Source organism: Tachypleus tridentatus, chromosome 13, assembly GCF_004210375.1.
Source record: "Tachypleus tridentatus isolate NWPU-2018 chromosome 13, ASM421037v1, whole genome shotgun sequence".
In the NCBI taxonomy this organism is placed as follows: domain Eukaryota; kingdom Metazoa; phylum Arthropoda; class Merostomata; order Xiphosura; family Limulidae; genus Tachypleus; species Tachypleus tridentatus.
In genome coordinates, this window is record NC_134837.1 from 243,194,719 (window position 1) to 243,222,237 (window position 27,519).

Genomic DNA, 27,519 nt, shown 5'->3' on the forward strand with positions numbered 1-27,519 from the left:
AAAATTTTATGAGAACTAAAATAGAATAAAAAATATTTTATTAAAACGAATTTGTCTTCTTTTTCTTCTATTTTGCTCTTCTCTAAATTTTCTACTATGCTACAAGAAGTTGCAAAACCCGTGAAACGTTTGCTTTTAAGTACTTCCGTTCAGTCTTTCCATAACATTGTTGCTTGAAAAACGAGGCTCGAGAGAATTCTAAATAGCCGTGTTTTCAATCTCCAGAGGATATGTATGACGCAACGAATAATCGTTGAAAACGTTTAGCTGGTTATAATAATCAAGCACAAACTCAACCTTTGAATGTGTAGGCTTATGAACTTAAAATGAAGTCTATATATTTTCCAAATAATTCATATTCTTTAATGTAAATATATGATAACTTGCACAAAGAACAGCGAGTTGTTCACTTCACTCTGGGCTGATACTATCAACAGACTTTTGTTTGTTTAAGAAATTCATTCAAGTGCACAAAAAATTTATCTGCGCATAGACATCGCTAGGTTAAAAGTAAGACATCTAGTTATTCAACAGCATTCATCGCTAGCTCTTAAGTAACTGTAATCGAATAGTAGGATTGGACTGTCATCTCCTATATCGCATTCAAGGTCCCGAAGTGTTAAGCGCGATTTGTACAATAATAGGACGTGAACCATTGGCCTCGGATTCACAGTTTTACTTACTATCCACCAAGTCACACTTGCAGAAGACTTCAATAAAATCAACTTTTCTTCTGTTGAGTAATGAATCCTGTTGTATAACACAAGTACCTCATTCAATAATTATTACTGCTCTTTCTACTTTTCATTCCTGGCCTGGCACGGCCACGTGATTAGGGGCGCTCGACTCGTAATCTGAGGATCGCAAGTTCGAATCCCCGTCATACAAAGCATGCTCAACCTTTCAGCTGTGGAGGCGTTATTATGTTACGATCAATCTAAGTATTCTTTAGTAAAAGAGTAGCCCAAGAGTTAGCGGTGGGTGGTGATGACTAGCTGCTTTCCCTCTAATCTTATACTGATAAATTACAATCGGTTAGCGCAGGTAGCCCATGTGTAGCCTTGGGCGAAAATTTAAAAAACAAACAGTCAAACCTTTCACTCCCTCCAGTGGCACAGATTTCAAAACAATGATGGTAACAAATCATCTTTTAGTTTCATTTTATATTTTGAAAGGTTAACGCTAAGTTTGAGATAAAAGATTAACAAATGCTTATTACACCGACACTATACTTTAATAAAATTGTCATTGCCTTGTGAAACTTATTGACTAAATCATATCAAGCAGTCGATCTCGTTTCATGATTAGCTGAAGATTAGAATTCCGAAACGTGTTATTTCTCATTCGCCCGGTTATGTTACTAACCGGAATTGTTATTAACATTTACATTGTTTTTGATCATGATTTCAACATCGACCTGTAGGATTTAGCGATCTAGAAAAAAGATTCTGGGAGAAAAAAAATGAATCGTCACTTGATAGCTATTAGTACAAAATTATTTAAATGGAATAACATTTCCTTCGTCAATCTACACTTTTAGAATAAATACCAATTATTTAATGATGCATAATTTCTGTATGTATAACCTTTTGTTTGTAATATTACCATGACAAATCTGTTTGGTGGTATATTCTTTCAAGTGGGCCCGGCGTGGTTAGGGTGTTAGGGCGTTGAATCGTAATCTGAGGTTTGCGTGTAAGAATCCCCGTCGCACCAGACATGCTCGCCCTTTCAGCCGTGAGGGCGTTATACAGTGAATCAATCCCATTATTCGCTTGTAAAAGAGTAGCTCAAGAGTTGGCGTGGGTGGTCATGACTAGCTATCTTTCCACTAGTCTTACACTGTTAAATTAGGGACCGTTAGCACAGACAGCACTTGTATAACTTTGAGAGAAATTCAAAAACAATAATATTTAAAGTGCAACAGACCAAGTTTAGAAAACGTATTTACTAAATTGTCACTTTTGTACAGTTGACAGCACTGCTCCTCAGTGGCACAGTAGTGTGTCTGCGGTCTTATAAAGTTTAACAACCTGATTTAGATACCCGTGCGATCATAGCACAGGTAAACTGTTATGTAGCTTTGTTCAAACAAAAGACATTTGATATTCTGCTAAGGTTTGTTTGTTTGTTTTTAATTTCGCGCAAAGCTCCAAGGGCTATTTGCACTATCCGTCCCTAACTTAGGCAGCTGGTCATCACCACCCACCGCCAACTCTTGGGCTACTCTTTTACCAACGAATAACACTATGTAACAAAAATTGTGTATGTGTTATTTTTAATTGCTTATGTTGCAAAAATACAGAAAATGGCTATTATTCCCTTGAAACTTTGCTTTTGTGACCAAGATAATGAAATTTAGAAATTAACTTATTTTATATGTAAAAACGAGCAAATTTAAATATTTTCTTTTACATAAAGTCTGAATAAAACAACATATGAATCAACACTTACATGTATTTGTACTAATGTTATAAAAAATGTTTAGAATTGAGTAGTTTTTCAAGATTCGCGACTGTAATGTAAATCACTTTCACGTATTAGACCCCATATATAGTCTCCCATCCTGTTTTCGTTATACGCTCTTTGGTAGCAGCGTTTAAAGTCCAGTATATCTTGGTGGAAGCGCTTGCCTTGCTCTTTGAGGTGCACCAAATGAGTCAGAGAAAGAGATGGATACTTACTCCCATTATGGAGCAGCACAGCTTTGAGGATTCTGGATGAGCTATCAATGAGGATGCGCCACTCGTTCGGGTTACAGGCAATTCCAATTGCCTCGCACAGACCGAATACATTGTGGCAGAAGCAGAGCCCATCTTGACGAGCAAAGAAGCTTGAACAATGTCGATGACGCTTCCACTGACTTGCGACTTGCGCACTTTCATCTAACAAATCCCATTCCTTGAGTCTAGGTGTCGAAAGCTCGACATTCGACTTTGTTAGACCAAGATCAAGTCATTAAGGTCTCTTTGTTTGGAGTAGTATAGATTTCTCTCACCAGCTGTACCTCTGAAATTGTAATCTGGACCTTCAACATCTACCTTCTCTTTTGATTTGCTGTTCTCTTCTAAGGATGGCTGCTTTCTCTCTGGCAGAGTGGGTACAGGGAGCTCAGGGCAGTGTGGCACTGGGGTGATGGATGATAGAAGGTCCGAATACATGATAACAGATGCATTCTTGCCAGTCCAACATCTAGAAGGGTCCACCATTGCTTGAGTGGTTAATGGGTTCACGTCAAATTCTTGGAATAGCGAACTTCATAGCTCTCTTTTACCCTCTGTACCATCCTGCAAAATAAAATTGTTATTACGAGAACAAATTTATTTCATCCACAACTAATGTGTAAGAGGTACGTGCAAAATATTTTATATGTCATATTTTTAATATACTATTGTAACTTTTAAAAAATTAAAAGAAAATTAAATTTTAAAAGGTTTAAAATTTGTGTGATATAAAATCTTACTATTCAAGCAAGCCAAAATTGTCCATCTTACTTATTACAGTTTTTTAAGTGCTCGCATGTAAAATGAGGTGCCTAGGGTTTGTCTTGATCCCCGACAGGCATGTCAAAATATACCTTGTAGGCTTCACACATTTTAGCAGATGCTGTTACAAAGTACTTTTTCGCTCTTGTCTTGATAAATATACCTAACAGAATGCGTCTGGAAAATGCTTGCAGCTTCTTGATGCCATCTTTGATAAAATCAAATATGTCTATGGCAGCTAGAACTAAACTGAAGTTGTGAGCCCCTGTATATATATTACTATGGGTAGTTCTTGAAAATTCTCCTAAGTTCTACAACATTCTGGAAAGTTTTTGAAAATTCTTGTACGTTCGAGAAAAATCTCTATCAGCTACTCAGCACTGAATCTACCTAGAATGTTCTGGAAAATAGGTGAATTTGAAAATTTCATCACACAGGCTACAAAAGCAAAGTTTGAAGAAAAATAGGTCTTTTCCCTTTACTTTAGGCATAAGCAATTGGGAAATAACACTTTCTGCCAAGGAACAAGAAAAACTAAACATTTTGTTACATAGTGTAATTGATTTGTCTATCATATTATAACGTCCCCATGGCTGAAAGGACGAACATGTTTGGTGTGATGGAGACTCAAACCCGAGACCCTCGGATTACAAGTCGAGTCTGCTGAGAAAACTCATTTTCCAGAAGTCACATTCAATCAATACTGTAAATTCAAGAAACAAATATCTGTGTTTTCATAACGAAAAAATTATAACCCTTAAAGATTCGTCACCACACGCATACACATAGAAATGTCGGTGAATTTTAACAGCTGGTCACCATTCTCGTCCACTTGTGCCATTGAAACAAGAGTTCAGTACCGGCCTCTTCTATGTGCCGTTTCGGTATGGAATGAGTGTAACGTTGTTATCTTAAAGTACTGTAAATTCGTGATGATCAAATTATATGAAACGATTTACTGTAAAAAAATCAAGCAAATTTACTTCTTCTCTATAAAGTTAATTTAAAAAAAACAACAAATATTCAAAGGAAGCAACGAAACCAATAGTATTTGTTAGTTCACTATTTTACACCCAGACAGCCTAATACTTTATAAATGCGTTGTCTCTGTTAAATTTTTCTTAAATAGTTTAAGCTAAGAACACATAAGGATAACATAAAAGAAAGGTTTAGTTTCACGTTTCAAGCACAACGAAGCAAGCGGTGACTTTACTTTTTATTTTCAAATCCCTTAAACATGGGAATACAAAGCAGGTTTCAAAGAAATATTGTTATTTACAGGCAGTTTCTTCTAAGGACATTTTACGTAACTTCTGTACCTTTACCACTTATATTTGTAAAAGCCGTACTCTAACGGTTTCGTAGCTTCTATTCCTGAAGTACCTTATTTTGGTTGATACGCAGTGAAAGTCTGCACGCGTAAAACATTCAGCCAGGTACTGAAAATACACGAATATCTTATCAAGGAACGTTATAGCCATTACGCTTGATATTCCATAGAACGTCTATTCTGACACCACTGACATCAAAACAATATGTAATAGTATGTGTATATACATTTGCTTCGAACATACTTCATTACTTCAACTTTATATGTCCTGACTTGCTCATATTTCAATCTACTTTTGTGATTTTAAATTCCCCAGGAAGTATTGCTTACAACCCCAGTAAAGGAGAGTATTATGCTTTCACGAGATGAAATGCAACACGTCAGTAGTTCGTATGACGAGATAGACAAGTCAATGGTATCCTCTTTAAGAGAGAACGCTAGAAACAGAGTATTATCGACGCAATATCTAACGTGTAAAACGAGACTTCTGTAAACAGCCGCAAGGAACCCAAAATAAAATGTTGACTTCAACCTACATTTACTTTATCGTAGATAACTTTAATTCGGTAAAGTACTGAAAATGTTTTGTTTTTATGTTAGAAAAAAAAGACGAATTATGAACAAAAACTGTACGTTGTATGTTCATAAACTTACTATTGACCCTCAAAGGATAAAAGTGCTCCAGTTTTCAAAATAAAGGAGTAAAAAAAATCTCATTTGCATTCGTTATTTAAATATTTTCAAATTAATGTATTCATCTTCAGAGAATGCAGAGAGGAATCCTTATAAATCATTGGGAAAGTAAAAACCACAACCGTTTTCAAAACTAAATACCGAACAGTAGGGTCAGTGCTGAAAGCGGTTGTGTTTTTTTTTCTTTGTGAGTTTTAGGGATATTTCTATGTATTTTATTAAATAAGTTGTTAATTATTCAACTATCCAACTATTTTTTAATGGCAGTAGGCCAGACATCATCACAATTAAAAATTTTCGATGTCATGGAATTTATTTCAAAGGACAATTTTTGTTTCTATAGGCATTCTTTAAAGGTGTTTGGTATTGTTTGTAAACACTAATTATTTTAACAAAAATATATTAATACGCACGAAAAGATAAAATTCTTAAAACCTGAATCGTATAGTGTTATTTGTACCATCTCAAACAATGCGGACGATTTTTAGCGGAAGGTAGACCTCTAGATTTGGAGTTTACGAAATGGGTTTGAACCCTTGATAACCACCAAAGTTTTCACTGCATGTTAAACCATGGGTGCATTACTTGATTATCTGTCAATATATTAACATGGGCAATGTATGGTAGAGTGGTGCTGATTGGCTGACTTTTATATGATCAGTAATTCAAAAGTAGATTCCAGATAGCCCTAATCTCGTTATCATAAATGCAAAGTTAAATACAGAACTCAGCGAACAAAAAAATTATTTCGAGCAGTTTTATTACCAATATCTGCCAAAATACCATAAAAGTATCACAAAAAAACGCATGAGACTGCCATACACATACGATACTGCAACTCTTTTGGTTATATGAAACCACAGTTAGGTGTGAAGAAAATCCTATTTATATCGATCTTTTTTTTTTAAATAAGTAAAAAATATTTGTCTTTCAGCCACCTAGTAATGATATAAAGAACTAAGATTGATGTATATAGTTTCGATCAGTCTCATCCTCATCAGACAAACAAAAGAAAATTTATCCAGTCTAACGAACGTTGCATCCGTACGTGCATCAGCCGGCGGATTATGCATCTGCTTTTCGAAAACATTATTAATGGCTAGAAGTAAAACGGATAATTCGTTTATCTCGGAAGCAACCACCTGCTTTCCACATGCTTTTCTCATGGTTTGTACTTAGAATACTCGTCGTTTTTATTCGCTGAAACACCCAAGCAATGAGATACCATTAATCAGTCTTTCAGTATTTGTATGCGCGAATGAGCTTAAAATGTCAAATGCTTCATCTAACAATGTCTTTAAAAACCATTTACTTTATGTGGTTACTTTTAAGTAAAACGACTGGCGTGAAACAGTGTATTAGATAATTAACTATTACTTATATTCAAATTAAATATACTTTATTGGTGGACTTTTTTTCTGTATACTTTTTAATATAATTTTGACTTAACAACTGTAAAACATATCGTCAACTCCATTCAAAATCGCCTTTAATTAATTATATCGTATGGAATCTAGCCTTGTCTCTGTTAATTTAAAAATATATAACGTGATTTAATCTCCAGTAACTAAAAGGCCCATGTTCAAGTAAAGAATTCTGTTATCACAAATTCCTTCCTGCCACATTTCTACCCCATTTTTATATCTCCAATATCAAGTTTATAAAAAAAGTTCAACCTAAACAAAAAATCTTAATAAAATCCAGAATGTGTTTAACCTCGGGCAAGAGAATACTTACTTATAAAGTAAGGCCACTTGGATTATACAAAGGATGAAAATTACCCCCATCTAATAAATCATTTAAGGAACATATTACTTTTATGACATTCATTCGATTACTTTCATACCAAAAACTACTTACAAAACATTCTCACCTTGGCCCCCCGCTAGTACAGCGGTAAGTCTACGGGTTTATAACTCTAAAATCAGGGGTTTGATTCCCCTCGGTGGGCTCAGCAGATAGCCCGATGTGGCTTTGCTATAAGAAAACACACAAACACACATTCTCAGCTTAAAAGTCTAGCTACATTTATCTGAATAGTAAATATTACATCCATTGACGGAATAACCATATTTACTTATCACTTTCAATCATCGTCAATCATGTGTTTTCTTATAGCAAGGCCACATCGGGCTACCTGCTGAGTCTTTAAAATGAAAGAAGAAAGCCAAGATGCCTGCCAAACAAAATAACATTTCTGGCAAGCAATTAACTGCCTACTGTTTGTGCCATAAAACTATATACATACAGTTTAATCATATAAATGGCCCTTCTTTTCAAATTGTTAAAACGCCTAAATCTATATAACTAAATGCTGATAAACAAATATCTCAAAATCTGCCATAATCAAAACTTCTATTCAGTGATCACAATATATGAACATCTCGAATTAATTTACCAGTCACTGAAATTTCTGTTATTAGTACAGTAAAGGTTGTTAAAGTAATCGTAACTGAAGTAAAAATTATGTTCACAGTTTTGCTGCAAGTCTTTATGAAATTCTACCTTAGGCTAATACGAAATACACGTTTCTTTAAATTGACATCAAGTTTTCCAACACACGATAATCTTCATTCTGCCAGAAAATACTCACACCGATACACTTCACAAATATCACTATTTAAAATAGACACCATCTGTTTATTACCAGCTTCCTCATGAGCCCACACACAACTACCTCAATAACAGTCATTCCCATATAACACCCATCAACAATAATCGGTACTCAAAGAAAGTCACTCTAACTACACCTCCAATTGTTCTATTTCTGAAACTTCGCCTCAAATGGGCAAATATAATTAAGACATGAGTTCAACTTCCGAGCAAAACTTATTCTGATACATTAAGAAACACAAAAAAATCTTTAGTGGCTCAGCGGAAAGTTTCTGGGCTTATACCGCTAAACATAAGGCTTCGATATGCGTGGAGGGAGCAGCCCGAAAACCCCTTGTGTAGCTTTGCGTTTTTGTACAAATAAAAAGCACATCCATTCAAATATAAATCAAAGATGATACATATACCGTTAAACGTATTTAATTACTTTAAATTATCTTCGAAGCAATTTTATATATTTCCTACGAATGTCAACTTGCTATACACATCGATTTTCCATAAAGAAGGTAAGAACCCATTAAACATCACCCTCGAGTTTGTACATTGAAATAAGTATCATTTGACATTAAAATATTTGCTATGAATGGTAAGTTTTACTGATAAGTAAGAAAGGCTGGTATGAACACCAAGTTAGGTGTTTCATAAGATTCATTGTTTCCAGGCTATTTAATACACAAAACTATAATCATGAGTATTAAGGTATTTTACTGACTCTAATGGAATTATAAGTGAATTATAAAGCTTCTTATAGCCTACCTTTTATTCGCATCAATCTCTTACATTCACTAAGGAGATTTTTTTCTATCTTGCGTTTATTAAACATTATCATTTTCATCTAAAATTTCCGTTTGATTGCATTCGTCTTTTACAAATACGCTGGTTCACATTGAAATCACCAATATTAGTAGTTAGGGGTGTGATTTACTTTTCAAAGCGGAAATGACGTCATAGATCCACCAAGAGCTACCAGAGGACCGGACATTGTAATAGCATTTCACGAAGAAAGTTGTCTGCTGCCAGAAAGTATATTACTAAGAGATGTCACTTAACATCATAGTTCGAGGTTACTCAGCAGAGAGCGTGTTAATAGGGTCATTGTTTCAAGAAATGGTGTAAGAGGGCATAAACGTCTTCGGGAAGTGATGATATAGATTGATACCAGAGGGTCTGTTACTATAAGCGGAAGGTGTTACAAGGTTCTTTAGGCGAATTGTGTTACTATAGGTAAAGAGTGTTACCAAGTTTCTATTGATGGATGATATTCTTAAAGTTCTAAAGAAAGACTGTGTTACTACAGATAAATGTATTATTAGACCTATTGTATGTGTTTTACTCAGGCTGGCGGTGTTGTTATTAAGTGTTATAGAATAGTGCTGCTAAAGTGTGTGATGTTTCTATAAATGAAAAGTTCAGTATTGTGAAATCTTTATAGAACATGTGATCACGTTTAGACATTTCACGAGCGAACTACCAGAGAATGATGTAAATCAACATGTTATCAACTTTATAGTTTTTCTTCATTTAGTGTACTTTTCTTACTAAAGCAGATGGCGTTTCTATTGGAGGATAATGTTACTAAGGCTTCATGGGCGGATGGTACTACTAAAGACAATGTTAGCATGGTTCTTAGGATCATCGATTAATTAATAGTAATTTACCTTATTTGCCTAGCATTGTTTTTCTCATATCTGTCCTGTAAAAGGGCAGGTTTTTCGTGATAACATCTCCACATATTATACAATAATTTCGCATACAATCTTCCTGTCTTAATCGTTCGACTTTATGGATTAAATATATCTTTATGTTTTTCCTCTACACCCATAACTATTATTTTTTCTGTGTATAACAGTAAACAGATCCTTAACAAGATATTTCATTTCACAGACGTTGGCAGGTACTTAATATGTTTCACGTACAAATTACATATGTTTACAAAAGTTGACATTGGACCTATAGGCAGGTGGTGTTATTAAGATTGTATTAAGACCTTATTAAGATTGTATAGATGGATGGCTTCACTTGATGTATTGTGTTTGTTGTACAAAGATGGGTGGTGTTACTATAATTCTGTAGGACTGCATACAGATTTAAACTTGTGTTTATTGTTTGCATATATATATTTAATTGTATTACGTGAGTTTTCCAAAGGCGGATGGTGTTTCTAGAGACAGACAGTGTTCCATAGGACTGCATACTGTTTTCATCTTATCCCGCGTTATATTTCTTATTATATATTTAACTGTAATGCATGCGCTTCTATACGAGGATAGTATTACTGATACATTTAACAAACCACAGAAAATGTTAATGCATCTTATGTATCTTTTTCACAAATATTGAACAAGATAGTTAGAATAGCTCATTGTACTTTTAAGTATCGATTTAATAAACGTTTAATGTAACGATTATGGTTTCCGCTTCCGTATCTAATTTCCGTGACATATTTTTGCAATTTTGAAATTTTATAACTAATACATATGTGACATCTATTTGTCTCGTTAATAACGCTTATTAAAATCCCTGAATAATGTACAAAATATTTCATGTTTAGCATTGTAAGTTGATATGTTCTGATAAAAAGTTTAGCTTTAAAGGATCTATGTAAATAACTACGTTTAACAGTTATTATTGTAGAAAATTATGTTCTTGTCTTTCTGTAGATATTTTAATTCTGAAAAATTACATGAGCTACTACATATAGATGTTCTTTCACACTTATATCTTGAACGTAAATAACAGAAAGGTATCAATACATACATTCACCAGTGGTGTGGACACTTCAACCCGACCGGACATTAGCCTGACTCATAACAGTTGACAGTAATCGAACCATATACTAAAAGAGAAAACTGAAAGTTCAATGTTGCAAAAAATATTTTATAAGAACAAAAGTTGGACAAGTTAATTGTAATACGTTGCATATGTCCCTCCTATGGTTACACATTCATTAGTAAAATATAAATATCACAGAAATGTTTACATTATATTTAATATTGTAAATAAAGTGGTCAAACTCTAAGTAATCATATATTTTCTACATAAATTCAAAATAATAAATTATAAACTTAATTTGCACCGTAGTTTAAATTAACATGTGGTGGTCAGCTTTTGTATGTCACTGAACTTAATAGTCAATAAACATGGTGTTGTCGTTCTTTCGCCTTACATAGTGATAAAACAAGCATAAGTGTTCATTCACGTCATTGTATTTTTCAACATTTCGCGAGATATGCTCAACACGTACTTTTCAGTATTCTTTCTAGTAAAAAAAATAGTGTCCTGAGTTTGATGGCAGCTTTGGTATCTAATGCTGAGACTGTCATTGTATGCAGACAAGGTTTCACAAAATGTAGAGAAGCACTGTGATATCTAGAGTTTTCCTCACACAGAAATCTAGGCAACCATACAGATCGCAAAGTATGTTCAGTCTAAACTAAATATGTAATGGCTTTCTGAGTTATAGAAATATCCAAATGCATGGCAACAAAACTTATAAGAAACATAACAGTATCTGGCATGTATGTAATGAATGCAACTTCTGATGAGGACTTTTACTAGTACCAGAACGAGCTGAGTTAAGTGAAAATACATCTAAAGGTAAATGCTGTAATACATTATGTAAATAGCGTTTTGACTGAGACTTTGTGAAAAGTATGTGATTTCTAGATCGAAAACAAGAAAAAGTAACTCCCTAATTTACCTTCAAAATATGATAATGTCTTGAATGTACATTTAGCTTTCTGTATATTTATGAAAAATGGAGGATCAGATAGTCATTTTTTTACTCATTGTTAACTGCAGTGACATACAAAATATATTCTTTATTTTTAGACGCACCCCAGTGGCAGTGCGATATGTCTGCAGACTTAGAACGCTAGAATCCGGGATTCAATTCCCGTGGTGGGTAGAGTACAGATAGTCTATTGCGTTGCTTTGTGCCTTTTTAACTTCAAATTCAAATTTCATTTATAGACTTACTTAAAACTTAGAGAATTATGTTACGTAATGATAAACAATAAAATTTCTGTACATATGAGATGTGAATGAATCGTTGTTTCTTGTAAACCTTGCTTTTTAACGCATCAAGCAACAAAATTGAAATATTATTTCCAAGAACCTTTACAAATTTTATTCTTAAAAACTTCAAAAGTGAAATCTATTCACATTATTTGTGATAAATTACAAACAAAGTCGTATTTTGAAGCTTGAAATTTTGTTACTAAATGTGCCAGTATATATATCTCTTGGCAAGTCTTCACTTACAAACATTGTTGATAGCTTATAAAACTATAGTGAAACACCACAGTTTGTTCCCAGCTGGGACAGTGGTAAGTCTTCGGATTTATAACGCTAAAATCAGCTGTTCGATTTCCCTTGGTAGACACAGCAGATATCCCGAAGTGGATTTGCTATAAGAAAGACACACACAAAAAAAACAATTTTAAGTTGAGGGGAAGGACAGTCTGGAGGGTCAAGATTTAATGTTCAACACGACGGGGGGGGCAGTCATTATAGTTACATGTTTCAAGTGCATGATATATTTTGTAGATTTTGTAGATCTATGATCATATTACCTTGAACCACTCACAAGAAATGTTCCTATTGCTTAGTTTACAGTGCTTTATTCTATTTGTGACTAATAACATGCTATAACAAGTACATACAACAAGTATTATTCCATTGATATTTTATAAACCAAGATGTGTTTGCAAGTGATATATCAGTATATTTCTTAAATTTCGTCAATAAATGCTTCAGTGTGCATTCAGAGTTAAATTACATTTATTAATGAAAATATTCTAAGCTATGATGAAATGTGTTTTATGTAAAAAGTGTGAATAGAGACATGTATTAAATTTTCAGTCATAGTAGTGAGGCACTGATATTCATGGGGCGTAATTTATTATAAAAGAGTAAGCTACACCCATAATTATCTTGAATATAATCTTCAGGAGTAAACCGAGAAAATTAAGTTCTTAGCGAATTATCCATATAAGTGTAAGTTGTGTTTTCCGACTGACTTTGTCTGAGCTTCTACTGATTGCTGTATGTCTGTTTGTTTGTTTGTTTTTTGAATTTCCCGCATAGCTATACGAGGGCTATCTGTGTTAGCGGTCTCTAATTTAGCAGCGTAAGACTAGAGGGATGGTAGCTAGTCATCCTCACCCACCGCCAACTCTGAACTACGCTTTTACCAAAGAAAAGTGAAATTGGTTGGACGTTATAATGCCCACACGACTGAAATGGTGAGCATTTTTGGTTCGACTGGAATTCGAACCCGCAAACTATAATACAGTAATTTCTTTAATGTAATGAAAATTTACGCATTTTTGCTGTTAATTGTATGCGAAAACCTACCTCTATAAAAATGTTTATCCAACATGACAGAGAAACATTACAAACTAACTGTAAAAAAGCTTCCTCGTTTTCTCATCCCAGTTGGCCCGACATGGCCAGGTGGTTAAAACACTCGACTTGTAATCTCAAGGTCCTTGGTTCGAATCCCCGTCACACCAAACATGCTCAACCTTTCAGCCATGGGAGCGTTTTAATGTTACGATCAATCCTACTATTCAAATTTTCCTCATAGCTACACGAGGGGTATCTGTGCTAGCCGTCTCTAATTTAGCAGGGTAAGACTTCAGGGAAGGAAGTAACTCGTCACAACCCACCGCTAACTCTTGAGCTACTTTTTTAACAACGAATAATGGGATTCATCGTCACATTATAACGCCCCCCTGGCTGAAAGGGCGAACATCTTTGGTGTGAGAGAGATTCGAACTCAAAATCCTCAAATTACGAGGCAAGTGCCCTAACCACCTGGCTATGCTATACTCATCAGGCACTTTAGTCTTACCGATTAGTGAACAATTTTGTGTGCAGTATGACGAAGTCGGTAAAATACAAGAATTGTACGTTAACGTTTTTCGTTTATAAACTATAACAAAATATTTACATACTGCGCTGAAATGAACAAGTAGTAATATGGAAATAATGAAGAAATTTACATAAGTTGTATGTTTATTATATTTATAAAATCTGAAATATTACTTAGTTTTGTGAACAAATGTTTCAATATTTGTGATAGCAATCTTATTTGGGCTTTATGGTTTTACTTACATACGTCGATGATAATATACCATAAGAGACTTGTATTAGAGAGTTAAATACATACATGTATATAAGAAACGTGAATAATCAGTTTACGGAGTCTTATTGAATAGAAAATTTACAATAAATGTTTGTTATCTGAAATGTACATATGGAAAATGTCCCATCAAATATTTAGAAATAGAATATCATTAATTCACATTTAGTGTATCATATCACTATGTAAAGTGAAATAAGCAGTAAGCTATTTGTATTTAACAATACAGGCGGTCTTTCAGGCATTGTTACAACATACCTTATTAAAGTATCCTTTGAGATTTTATTCCAACTTCTCTAATACTCTTCCATAAAATTTCTTTCAAAGTAACTCTTGAGTTGTCAACTTTTTGATTTATCAAAATCCATATCTACTCAATTGAGTTGAGATCGGGACTCTGTGGGGGTCATTGCATCATTTGAATGACACCAGTAATTTCTTTCTTACCTAAGTAATTTCTACACAAATTGGAGGAGTGTTCGGGGTCATTATCTTCTTGGTAGTAAAATCTTTTACAAATAATACGAAAACCACTGGATACATCATGACGGGTCAGTATCTAATGCTGGTCTATTATTCCATCTATTTTGCAAATATATTCTGTCGTCTCAGTAGAAAGACACCACCAAACCATTACATTACCTCCCTCATACTTCGTGGTTGGTGTTATGCATTGAGGGAAATATCTATCAACTTTCTTTCGCCGGGCGTATAACCTGTACTTTGAACTAATTATTTCAAAATTCATAACACCCATTTCCAATCATCAACAATACATTTTTGTACTTTTTAGCAAATTTCAGTCTCTTGAAAATATTTCAAGTCCGAAGAAAGGTTGTTTATCTGTTACACGACCAAATATTCCATTTTCATAGAGTCTTCTTGAGACAGTAGATCTGGACACTTTTCAGTCATTTGATACATGGTTGTTTGTCTCATACTTAAGATCAGTAGTAGTCTTCCTTCTGTTCCGAAAGCTGCACAAACGAAGATATTTAACATCAATATCATTAAGTTTAGGTGTTCTGCCTCTTCCTTTCCTATTTTCCAGTTTATCTGTCTTAGTCTCACGATCTATGATGTACTTGACAGTGTTTGGGAGCATTTCAAGTTTGCAACATTTTGTCCAACCAACATCGCGTAAAGTTTTTATGTGATCTCTCTGTTCTACTGACAATTCTCTACCTTTTTGAGGCTGTGGCGTAACAACAAAACTTAATACATGGTGTTAAACAACGTTTTCATCAAGGTTTATTTGTGGAGTGTAATTAAACAGATTTAGTCTAGCATATATCAATACCATATGCTAACTTCTCACTGGCTTCTTTCTGTATAGTTAAGACACTGCATGGGATACCAAGACAGTTATTTGACACCTTAAATTTGATCAATAGGCGTATTTAAGTATAGCCCTTATGACATGCCCTTGCTACAAGTATATGGGAATACTGAGGAATGATAAGTGTTCTCACCCTGACTCTTTGTTAATATGGATCAGCGAAGAATTACAATGTTGATGAAACTTAGGTTTTGTACTAACATGGAAAAACTAGCTCCATAAAACAGAAAGAATGACAAAATATCTTTTTGTACTTATATTTTTGCACAATACTGTATCTTTCTACTGAATGTATAATCAGAAATAGGGAAATATACAATGTATTATAATAAACATTTTCGTTTATATTTTTCTGACATATCTTTTAGTTTTATCAGCCTCCTTTCTTAGCAGGAGGTCAATGTACTGTCAAATGTGTTGAGTCAGACTAAATATCCAGTATGACTGTAGTTTCCACACCATTTGTTAACCTTTCTGTCGTTTGCGTTCAATGTTAATGGATTCAGACAGAAGCAGAAAGTAGTATTTGTCTTATGTTTGTAATGAAGATACCTACGTGCATATGTATTTACTCCAATGTTGCGTGTTTATGACAGCTTACTGCTGTGTTGGTTTTTGTTTTTTTGGTCACCCAATCGTTATTTACTGAACCAAGTAGTTTTGTGCTTGAAGATCTGTGTAAATACGCGTTTAACAAGCTTCAAGTATAAAGAAAGGCACTCACAACATTGTTGCATATATTAAGCATTTATATCCGCTTAAATCAACCTTCAATAAGAAATAACTAACTCTTTGAATAGGTCGTGGACGTTCATGGTATTTCATGTGGTACATCTTTCTAGATTTTCATATAAAATACTCAGCCGAGTTTACTGTACACTTGTGAAACAAAAATATGAATAATAATAATAATTTCAAGGAAGTAAGAAAATCAGAAGAATTAATTACTATTAACAAGAGTGGAGAAATCTAGTATGGTAATCGCCTACTGTTAAAGAACTCATATATAGTCATATAAAATCACGTAGAGACAAAGTACAACGGTGAAATTGAAAAACAATTTATAAACAAAATAAAATATTAATTCTCCTTGTAGCAGTTTCCAATTATTGTTTGTTTTGGAATTTCGCACAAAGCTACTAGAGGGCTATCTGTGCTAGCCGTCCCTAATTTAGTAGTATAAGACTAGAGGGAAGGCAGCTAGTTATCACCACCCACCGCCAACTCTTGGGCTACTCTTTTACCAACGAATAGTGGAATTGACCGTCACATTATACATCCCCACGGCTGGGAGGGCGAACATGTTTAGCTCGACGCGGGCACGAACCCGCGACCCTCAGATTACGAGTCGCACGCCTTACGCGCTTGACCATGCCAGGCCAGCAGTTTCCACTTAATGCGTTCTATATTGCATAAATCGTTTCACAATTAATGCGCATTATCAAAACACTTTTTCAGGTTGAAGAAAAGAAGACACTTAAATTAACTCTAAAACTACGCTATAAAATATTCAATGCTGCACGTATTACCGTTGTCCATGTTTCAGTAAAATATTCGTAGCAGTTTTGTTTGGCGACGCTATTAGAAATATACATGTCGTTTACTACAATAAAACTAAGCATTTTCGACTTTTATAATGTTGCTTAAATGGCTTCTACATTTCTGCAATGCTTGAATGGCTTCGAAGAGCTTATGTTGGTACTAAAGAAGAACTTAGAAACTTTTAGTGGGTATAAGTCTTAACCTTCATGAATCAACCTAAAAATAGCCCCACAACCTTTACAAAAGTTTATTTAGTAGCTGTATACAGATTTTGGGACAGTGTATCTAACCTTTGGTGCTTGAATGGCTTCGAGGAGAAACTTTACCAATAGCAATGAAAAGCTGATAAAACTCCCCTTTTCTTTCAATAATCAACATAAAATAGTCCTATAACCTTTTTAATTGGTTTGTCCAAGTTTGAAAAAAATGGTTCTTATCCTTTTTCTCTTTAGGCTTATGAAACAAGAACAATATGGAAAACAATATAGGTATTTTTAATTTTATCTAACAGGCAAAAACAAAATCAGCTTTATCTGCTATTATCAATATTTTATCAGTCTTAGCCGTTGAATAAATCTTGATTGTTGTTTCAAGAACAAGTCTGTTTTTTAAGATGGTTTTTACTTGTATGTTCTATTAGCATTTTTGTGAAATCTCTGGCGGTCCCTATTAACCAATATCGTGGTTCGTGATGGAAATCATCCGACTCACATAGAAACACTTAGCATATCACTCATAATTGAAATACTTATTGATATTATGCCTTTTTAAGTGCATTTCAGCTTCCAAACTTACGTAGATGCGTATTTCCATCCTGTCATTGCATATAATATATCGTTATTATTTTAATGCCACGTATCTCAGTAAACCACGAAGACAATTACATCAGTTTCTATTTACTATTTGCATAATCTCCCTTATTTTGTAAATGAAACCTCTATTCCCTATTTATTTACTTCTAAAAATGATTCTATATGCTCATTTCACTCACCCACAAGAAATAATATATGACATTTAAATTATATGACATAATGGTTTATTTTAAGACTTTAACAGACCGTTTTGCTTGAACAACATATTGTGTTTGTTCTTAAAACACAAGAGAAATAGAATCTTTGCATTAGGGATTCAATGTTCCTTGTCTTAAATTATAAACTTTTATATAAAACTGAATTATGTGAAGGCTCCATGCTGTTACGTTATTGGTTAAATCTTCATACAAGTATTCAATTTAATTCAAAGGCTTTTAATGTCGTTTCCAAAGTTGAAAAATGGCCACGTTAAACATTCACGAAGACAAAAATTGTTTTGGTTTGATTTATTTTATACTAACTTATTTTAACTACACAATTTCAATAGAAACAAATCGTAGATTTAAATTAGCTTTTATAATTAATTTGGGAAGCAGCATGATTTATTTGTATGTCAGTGCTATGCTGAAGTGAACTAAGCCTATCTTAGATCGTAACGTGATTGGACAGAATCGAACAAGAAGCTGCATGGATAATATTCAGAGTATTTTTTTTATGTTTTTTCCCAATAATTTGTGCCAATCTTTGTTACAATGATACCCTAATTTAATTCCAAGTGAAACATATATCTAGTGGTAAAAATATAAAAAAGAGTGTAGAAAATAAAACACAGAAACAGACGTAAAGAAAAAGTAAACACGGAAAAGCCCGGCATGGCCAAGCGTGTTAAGGCGTGCGACTAGTAATCAGAGGGTCGCGGGTTCGAATCCCCGTCGCACCAAACATGCTCGCCCTTTCAGCCGTGGGGGCGTTATAATGTGACGGTCAATCCCACTATTCGTTGGTAAAAGAGTAGCCCAAGAGTTGGCGGTGGGTGGTGATGACAAGCTGCCTTCCCTCTGGTCTTACACTACTAAATTAGGAACGGCGAGCACAGATAGCCCTCGAGTAGCTTTGTGCGAAATTCAAAAACAAAACAAACAAACAAACACAGAAAATTAGCTTTAAAACATAGAGAAAAGATGCAAAAATCTTAAAAGTAAGATAAAAAATGCAACACTGATAATAAGAAAAAAACGATAGAATAAAAGAGGAAAACAATAATACAATGGAACAGAAATGTTTGTTATTGATTAATTATTAAAGCACAAAGCTACACAAAGAGCTGACTGCGCTCTGCCCACCACGGCTATCGAAACTCGGTTTCTAATGGTATAAATCTGCAGAAATACCACAAAAAATTAATGAAAAGAAGTGACATGGAAGTGGGTGTTTCTATTTCAACTTTCTAGCTTCGACCAGTCCAAGGCCCGGCATGGCCAGGTGGGTTAAGATATTTGACTCGTAATCTGAGGGTCGAAAGTTCGAATCCCCGTCACACTAAACATGCTCGCCCTTTCAGCTGTGGGGGCGTTATAATGTGAAGGTCATTTCCACTATTCGTTGGTAAAAGAGTAGCCCAAGAGTTGAAGGTGTGTGGTAATGACTAGCTGCTTTCCCTCTAGTCTTACACTGCTAAATTAAGGACGACTAGCGCAGATAGCCCTCGTGTAGCTTTGCGCGAAATTCCAAAACAAACAAACAATCGACCAGTGATGGCGAAAAAACCCATTTGTAGAGAAAAACATATATATGTAAAAACGCCAGGTTTGAGTTGAGAAAATTGGTTGTAATCCTGACGATGACCGAAGAAGGTCGAAAAGTTGTTCACTCCTCTACATAAAAGATTTTCTCAACCCAAACCAGCCGTTTTTACATATAAACAATAAACCAGTCTTGTTTATTGTTCTCACATCTCTTACCGAGAGAGCTTCATCATGCTATTGTTAACTTTATACCACACGACTAAATATTACTATTTTTGTTTTCACACTTCTTATTCTAAGTGTACTGTTCTGTATCTAATTAACTGTCTGACTTCATTAAATGGGTTTAGAGCTGTTAATTAACTTGAGACATACAAACATGATTGTTGCATAGCTGAGCGTAACTCGTTTTTATAGTTTCAGCTAACGATCCTGTACTCTAAGTTACAATTTTTTTTATGTTAATTACGTCGACTCAAACACAGAATCATTCCTAGCCTTATTTCCCGACATCAGACAATGGGTGTGTTTTGAGCAAAAATGGAGAATTTTTCTGCACCTCTTATTTGTTAGTTTGTTTGTTCTTTATGTGTCATAACTTGTTCTTTTGTAGGCCACATTTTAAAAAAATTTCGCACGAACAATATCATTTAATACTTTTAGAAACGTCGCTGTTCTATTCATTTATCTTGTGCGAGTATAAAGAGCTGAGGAAAAATAACACAATCAATAATAATTTTATGACGTACTAATTTATTGATACTCGTAAGTGATAGAATACTGAACAAAAGAAGAGCTAGAGTTCTGAGGTCTGACATGAAAAGTAGTTCATGTATTCATGTGTTCAGTATTAGTCCGCCAATCATTACTAATAGCTTTCATCATAGTAGATGGTTATAGTTCCCGTCTTGAAGACACGGCTGATTGACACTATAGGCACGCCCTTCTCGTGGCTCTCTTTTCACTAAGCTCCTGTTCAAAGTGTAAGAGTTTGCTATTGTTTCCATTTTACTCTGAAGCATGAACTTACCTGTTCTTTACGATCTTAAGCAGAGAAAACTGTGATTCGTAAAATCGTTATCCCCTTAATTCTCACGTGATACAAATACCGGTTTCATTCCACATTCTCATCGGTTCTTTTACTGTGATTGTAATGACTGTTTAAAAATTAATAGATGAAAGCTCGAATTAATAGCATTAACTGGTATTTATAAGGAAAAGTCAGGTAATAAAAAGAGATCACCGTATATCTCTAATTTATTCCAGTCATTTTACGTTTTTCAAGAGATTCTACTACACTGCATAACTCAAAGACAGAAGTCTTATATCATTCGTGTTGTGAACACAAGCACGCTCAGGTAAAATCCTGTAAAGTGAAACATAAGTAAAAATTAAAAAAAAATTCATACAATTGCAAGCTTGTAATGTGCCCCCCGCTGGTATAGCGGTACGTCTAGGGATTTACAACGCTAAAATCAGGGGTTCGATTCCCCTCGGTGGGCTTAGCAGAAAGCCCGATGTGGCTTTGCTATAAGCAAACACGCAAGCTTGTAAAATGTGAAAATTAAGTAATGTTAGCTTCCTATAAGTATCTTTAGTATCAATAAGGTCGTTTAAACAGATTGGCATTACTTTTTGTGCAAATAAACACCTTATCACATGTCAAAGATTGACCGCAAGTGTTATGCCCGCCTCCGCTAATATACATATATATACATATATAGAGAGAAAGCTTTTGGTTTGTTTTTTTAATTTCGCGCAAAGCTATATGAGGGCTATCTGCGCTAGCCGTTCTTAATTTAGCAGTGTAAGACCAGAGGGAAGGCAGTTAGTCATCATCGCCCACTGCCAACTCTTGGTCTACTCTTTTACCAACGAATAGTAGGATTGATCGTTACATTATAACGCTCCCACGGCTGAAAGGGCAAGCGTGTTTGGTGCGACGGGAATTCGAACGCACGACCCTCAAATTACGAGTCGAGCACTTTAACCACTTGGCCATGCCGGGCCCCATACTAAAGAGAAGGCAGCTAGTCGTCACCCCTTACCGCCAACTCTTGGGCTGCTCTTTTAGTAACGAATAGTGGGATTGACCTTCACATTATAATGGATCTACGTCTGAAAGGGCGATCGTTAATGTGAAGTGTAAAGTTAACACCTAAACTTCAAACACGAAGAATGTTCTGTTAAAATATCCATAAAAATATATATTTAAAATATAAAATTAATTATGTTAGAATTATAATTTTCGTAATTCTGTTTTTCGGCTTCATAAGCAATTTTCGTAAAGAATCATTTGAATATAATTCTTCATTTAACATTGAGCAAATTCATCTAATACTGCCTTTGTATACTTTCTTTCTTTCGCTTTCACTTAATAAAATAAATCGAAATAACGAACAACTTGAAACATAAATAGAATAAAACCAGGTATTCTATCTACAATGTCACAACTAGTTTTTACCAAGAGCTAATTTATTATCATTATTTATTTAGTTAGTTAATTGTAAAATACTGCTTGAAATCATATAAAATGTACTATTAATTTTATAAGAAAAATAAATAAATTGGCGAAGAATATGACTGAACAAAGTGCTAAAAGGCATTATTTTAATACGAACTGTCATTTCTCAAAATAATCCAATTAATTCACGTATGCTCATTAATTGGCGTAAAATGAAAATAAATTTGAAGATTGTGACTCTTTAAAATATATGATATTGTCTTTCTTATATGAGAATCGTTTAAGAGATTGACTTTTACCTGAAGCTGAGTTGAACACATACATTTTGTCACGTGTTTACGTGAAATGGTGTGTTATCAACTCGAGTTTGTTTCATATTATTGTTGTTTTTTGTAGTATATGAATCATGTCCGTTGCTGTAGGTATGTTATGTGCACACTAGTCAATAAATAATACAATCTTTTAACAGCTTACAGCAGTTCAGAGTGCGATAAATAAAATGTACTTCTAAATGCTACCATTATTTCTAAGCGTTTATTTGTTTGTTTTAAATTAAGCACAAAGCTAAACAATAGGCTATTAGAGCTCTATCAACCACGGCTATTGAAACTCGGTTTCTAGAGTTGTAAATCTGCAGACTGTTTCAAAAGGAGGAAAATGTCCTCCTGGTTCTCATACCAGAGTTTTAAAGTGCACTGATGCAAAATTCTTATTGCACGAGATTCGTCACAATATTTGTTTTAATGTACTTATAAATGTAAGATGTCAAAGTGTTTAAACCTAAATACATAATGTTTGTTTGTTTTTCGCAAGTGTTCTAGAACACCTTGACACCATTTTACTACGATATTGTAACTTTCTCACCTTACTAGTTACATAACGTTATTTAGTCTATACTTAAACTTTTCAGGGAATTGCTCTTACAAGTATACATAACAAGTTACTGTTTACTGCTATAATCAACAACAGAGGGATTTAGAAACAGGTTTTATTTCTTAGTGACAGCGTATTACTACTATCAATACTTCTCTTTCCATTTGTTTGCTCGCTCTTACATTTTCGGATTTTTATTTCTTTTCGTTGAACTCTTGTCTTTTATATATCTTTCTCAAATTCACACCGAACAAATCTCTTTCTTTCTGACCTTATACATTTGTTTTGATTATAATGTTTCCTAATCATAAACGGTCTTGTTACCTCCATACTCATGATGGAACAAAGAGCCCAAAAATATTATTTTAATACGAACTGTCATAGCCACTCCCTTTAATAAATTCTTAACCACTAAAAGTGTTGCAATTCTCTAAACCTTTCTCACCTCTATCAACTCTAACCGGTGTTTCTTAGATCTACCTAAATCAAAATGTTAAATAGTCTAAACTTGGGACTTGTTTAGATGCGTATTTTTACTTCCTCACTAGATATACCAACTCTGGTCTTAATATTATTCTGGAAGTTACTTTAATTTAATATATTTGGCTACAATGCACAAAAAGAAATTGAGTTTAGACTAACCTCTAGTGTAAAAATGCCCTTTTAATTTCCAGAAATATTTACACTTACTTTTGTTTTATAAAGAAACAAGCCCCATTTATCAAATGATAGATCGTGAGAAACACGAAGAATACAGCTTTTAGAAATGTTTATAAAGGGATATTTTGACAACATTTTTTGTTAACTCTAACAATACAATAAACTAAAATACTCTCTCTTATAATAACGTTAGTTCTGTTTATGTATTTTGAAATTAAGCACAAAGGCACAAGGTACACAATGGGCTATTTGTGCTCTCCCCACTAAGAGTATCGAAACCTGGTTTCTAGCGATGTAATTCCGCAGACATACCGCTATGCCACTGGAGTTGGGGGGTTCTAGATAAAACTTCAAAGTTGTGTTTCATTTTTCTTTTGTAAAACCTATTGGTTACCTTTATTTAAAGCATGTACTTAAAAATGTATACTTAGGTACAAAAATTTAAGTTTTTCTTATTCTTGAATTTCGCGCAAAGCTACACAAGAGCTATCTGCGCTCACCGTCCCTAATTTTGTAGTGTAAGACAAGAGGAAAGGAAGTTACTCACCACCACCCACCGCCAACTCTTTAGCTACTCTTTTAACAACGAATAGTGAGATTGACTGTAACATTATAACGTCCACACGGCTGAAAGGACGAACATGTTTGGTGTGACGGGGATTCGAACCGCAAATTACTAGTCGAGTGCATTAACCACCTGGCCATGGCCGAGCCTATGTATTTAAGTATAAAGATAAAATATATATTTAAGAACTAATCAGCTTCTTTTTTTCTTCTTGTAAGAACAATAGAAAACTAATTATTCCGGAGACGATTGAGACTATTCCATTCTATTTTTTTGTAATTTCATTGGTAACATTTAATAAAACTGTAATAGTTAATTTATTTTACTCTAAACTGTTATTCAGTTCACATTAGTCATCAATTGTAATTATCACACAAACTCCGACATAAGTAATTGCGGATAATATATAACTTGTCAGCCATTTTAATATTGTCTGTATTGAACTAGTACATTAGGCTTATATAAACGATGCGCATAAACTAACTTGATTTGACATTGCTCGTTTGCATAATTCGCATTTCGTCGATCGTTTTAAAATGCAAATACATTTATAACACCAATGAAGACTATTTTTTATCTTTTGTTATCAAATTATCATAACCTTAGTTAAATGGAGCTTACATGTTCAGAACAACTTATTATTGTGTTTCAGTGTTGAGGAAAGCATGTAGGAATTAAAGCTTTACGATTGTTATATACAAAGACGTACTCGTGGATTTTCACACCAACATTTTAATAGTTTTCACATCAGAAACCCGTGAATTCTCAATTACTTGGAAATTTGCTTCAGTTATCAAGCTCATAATGATATGAAAATTATTTTCACGAATATATTTGGTAAATTACTCCATTATTTTCCATGCGCTTAAAATAGAGCATAACATTTTCACTTAATTAGTAAGAATTACAACTTCGCTAATCCATACAAATATATATAAAATGAACATTCGGGTGACATGAAATATCAAGTATTTCGTATCAAACTGTAACTTAAAAGTTTCGTTAATTCTAAAGTATTTAAAATCGACAAATTCTGGTATATATTATTTGTTCACATTCGCGTAAAGAATGGTTTACTGCACCTCTTTCACAATCATGGCCGTTTTCATATGTAAATATACACACATGGACGTATATGCATATATTTGTGTTTATATATGTACACATAAGTACACGTGGTGTGTGTGTGTATATATATATATATAGATTTTTTTATGTTTTTTCTTCAGACAAGGCCTGGCAGCTTATATCGAATTGAACTTGGTTCACTAACAGTTGCAAGTCCAACGGGGAAAGAAATTTATTTACTTAGTCTAAGTGATTTAATGTAAGTTTTTCAAGGTTTGCAGCAGGGAATTGAAAGATGCAAAACTGAAAGTCATCACGGACATATAGAATGATAGGGAAGTACTGAAACGTTGGTGTCTCATTCTGTCAAATCAAGTTTACCAATACTAGTCGAGTTGTTTTTTGAAATTCACACTGATTCACTGATGTGACAGTAGGTCAACGGTAAATTTACGACGGTACAACTCTAAAATCCAGGGTTTGACTGCTCGAAATAGACAGAAAACTGATGTGACTACAGAGCCTTCTAACGGTATTCTCAATGTGTACCTTATTGCACATTACTAGAGAAGTAGTAAATGTAACCAATTTGCCTTCAAAATTAGAAACATTTTAATCCCAAGTTTTCTTATTCTGAACGGCCCGGCATGACCAGTTGATTAAGGCACTCGACTCGTAATCCGAGGATCGCAGATTCGAATCCTCATCGCACCAAACATGCTCGCCTTTTCAGCCGTGGGGGTGTTATAATGTGACGGTCAATCCAACTATTCGTTGGTAAAAGTGTAGCCCACGAGTGGGCGGTGGATGGTGGTGACAAGCTACTTTTCCTTTAGTCTTACGCTGGTAAATTAGGGACGGCTACCGCAGGTAGTCCTCTTGTAATTTTTCTCGCAGTTCAAAAAGCAAAAACAAACAAACAAACACTGAAAAATGTTTGAAAGAAAGAAAACAAAAGGTGAATTACATGAAGAAAATAATTATCCCTAAGAAAAACTTTAAAATTGGACAACACGTAAGCAATTTTATGATATGCTTATGAACTTGCAGTCCTGTTATTAGAGCTTTCAATGAACGTAATATTAAGTCGTTGTCACATACAGCATTGGCTTCAACAGTGCTTCGTGAAATACAATAAACCTATATATCCTGATATTAATCTATATCATTTATATTTCTCTACTTTCGCCCTCAGTTTAATAAAAATACGTTCACAAAGTGCAATCTATAAAACTAATTTGAATATAAATATTTAAGATCGTCATAAGTTACAGTGTAATGGGAGCCCGGCATGGCCAAGTGTGTTAAGACGTTCGACTCGTAATCTCGGTTGCACCAAACATGCTCGCCCTTTCAGCTGTGGGGCGTTATAATGTGACGGTCAATCCCACTATTCGTTGATAAAAGAGTAGCCCAAGAGTTGGTGGTGGGTGGTGATGACTAGCTGCCTTCGCTCTGCTCTTACACTGCTAGATTAAGGACGGTTAGCGCAGATAGCCCTCGAGTAGTTTTGCGCGAAATTCAAAACAAACAAACAAAGTATAGTGTAATGGTTGTTTAAATCTCGAAGTGTGTAAATTAAATCAAAATATTTTAATTTCTTTTTATTTATTTTTTATTTTTTGCTAGAGCTTATTTGTGGCTAACCTTAAAGTTTGAATATAAAGTTCTCAAGCATCATAAAAGCTAAACATTATGATATATATGCTGTGTCCAGAGAGTAAACCGGAAGCCGGGATACTTGGAGACACAAGCATATGTGTTAACCTAATAGATTAATAGATTAATGTTAATATACTGTTCACGGCGAGAACATTTTATTACTGCATATATCATTAGTTTCAAAATTAATCCTTTACGTTTTTTAAGGACAAAACCAACTTCAGACTTTTTGTAACTAATACACACTGCCTAGTGCCTGCTAGAAGTTATCATTTCTTATTACCAACAAACATCCAATACTGATTATTTATCACTTATTATCAGTCACATGAATTACAAAGTTTTCCATCAAAAAGGGGTTGTAGTCAATGGAACACTTTATTTTAGGTGTGAATCAGATTGCTATTTTCTGTGATTGGAAGCAATATAGAATCCACGAATGTGAAAAATATGGTAGAAAATGAACGTCAAACTCAAGACAAAATTTATCCTTCACCATACAGTTCCAACGAAGTATTTT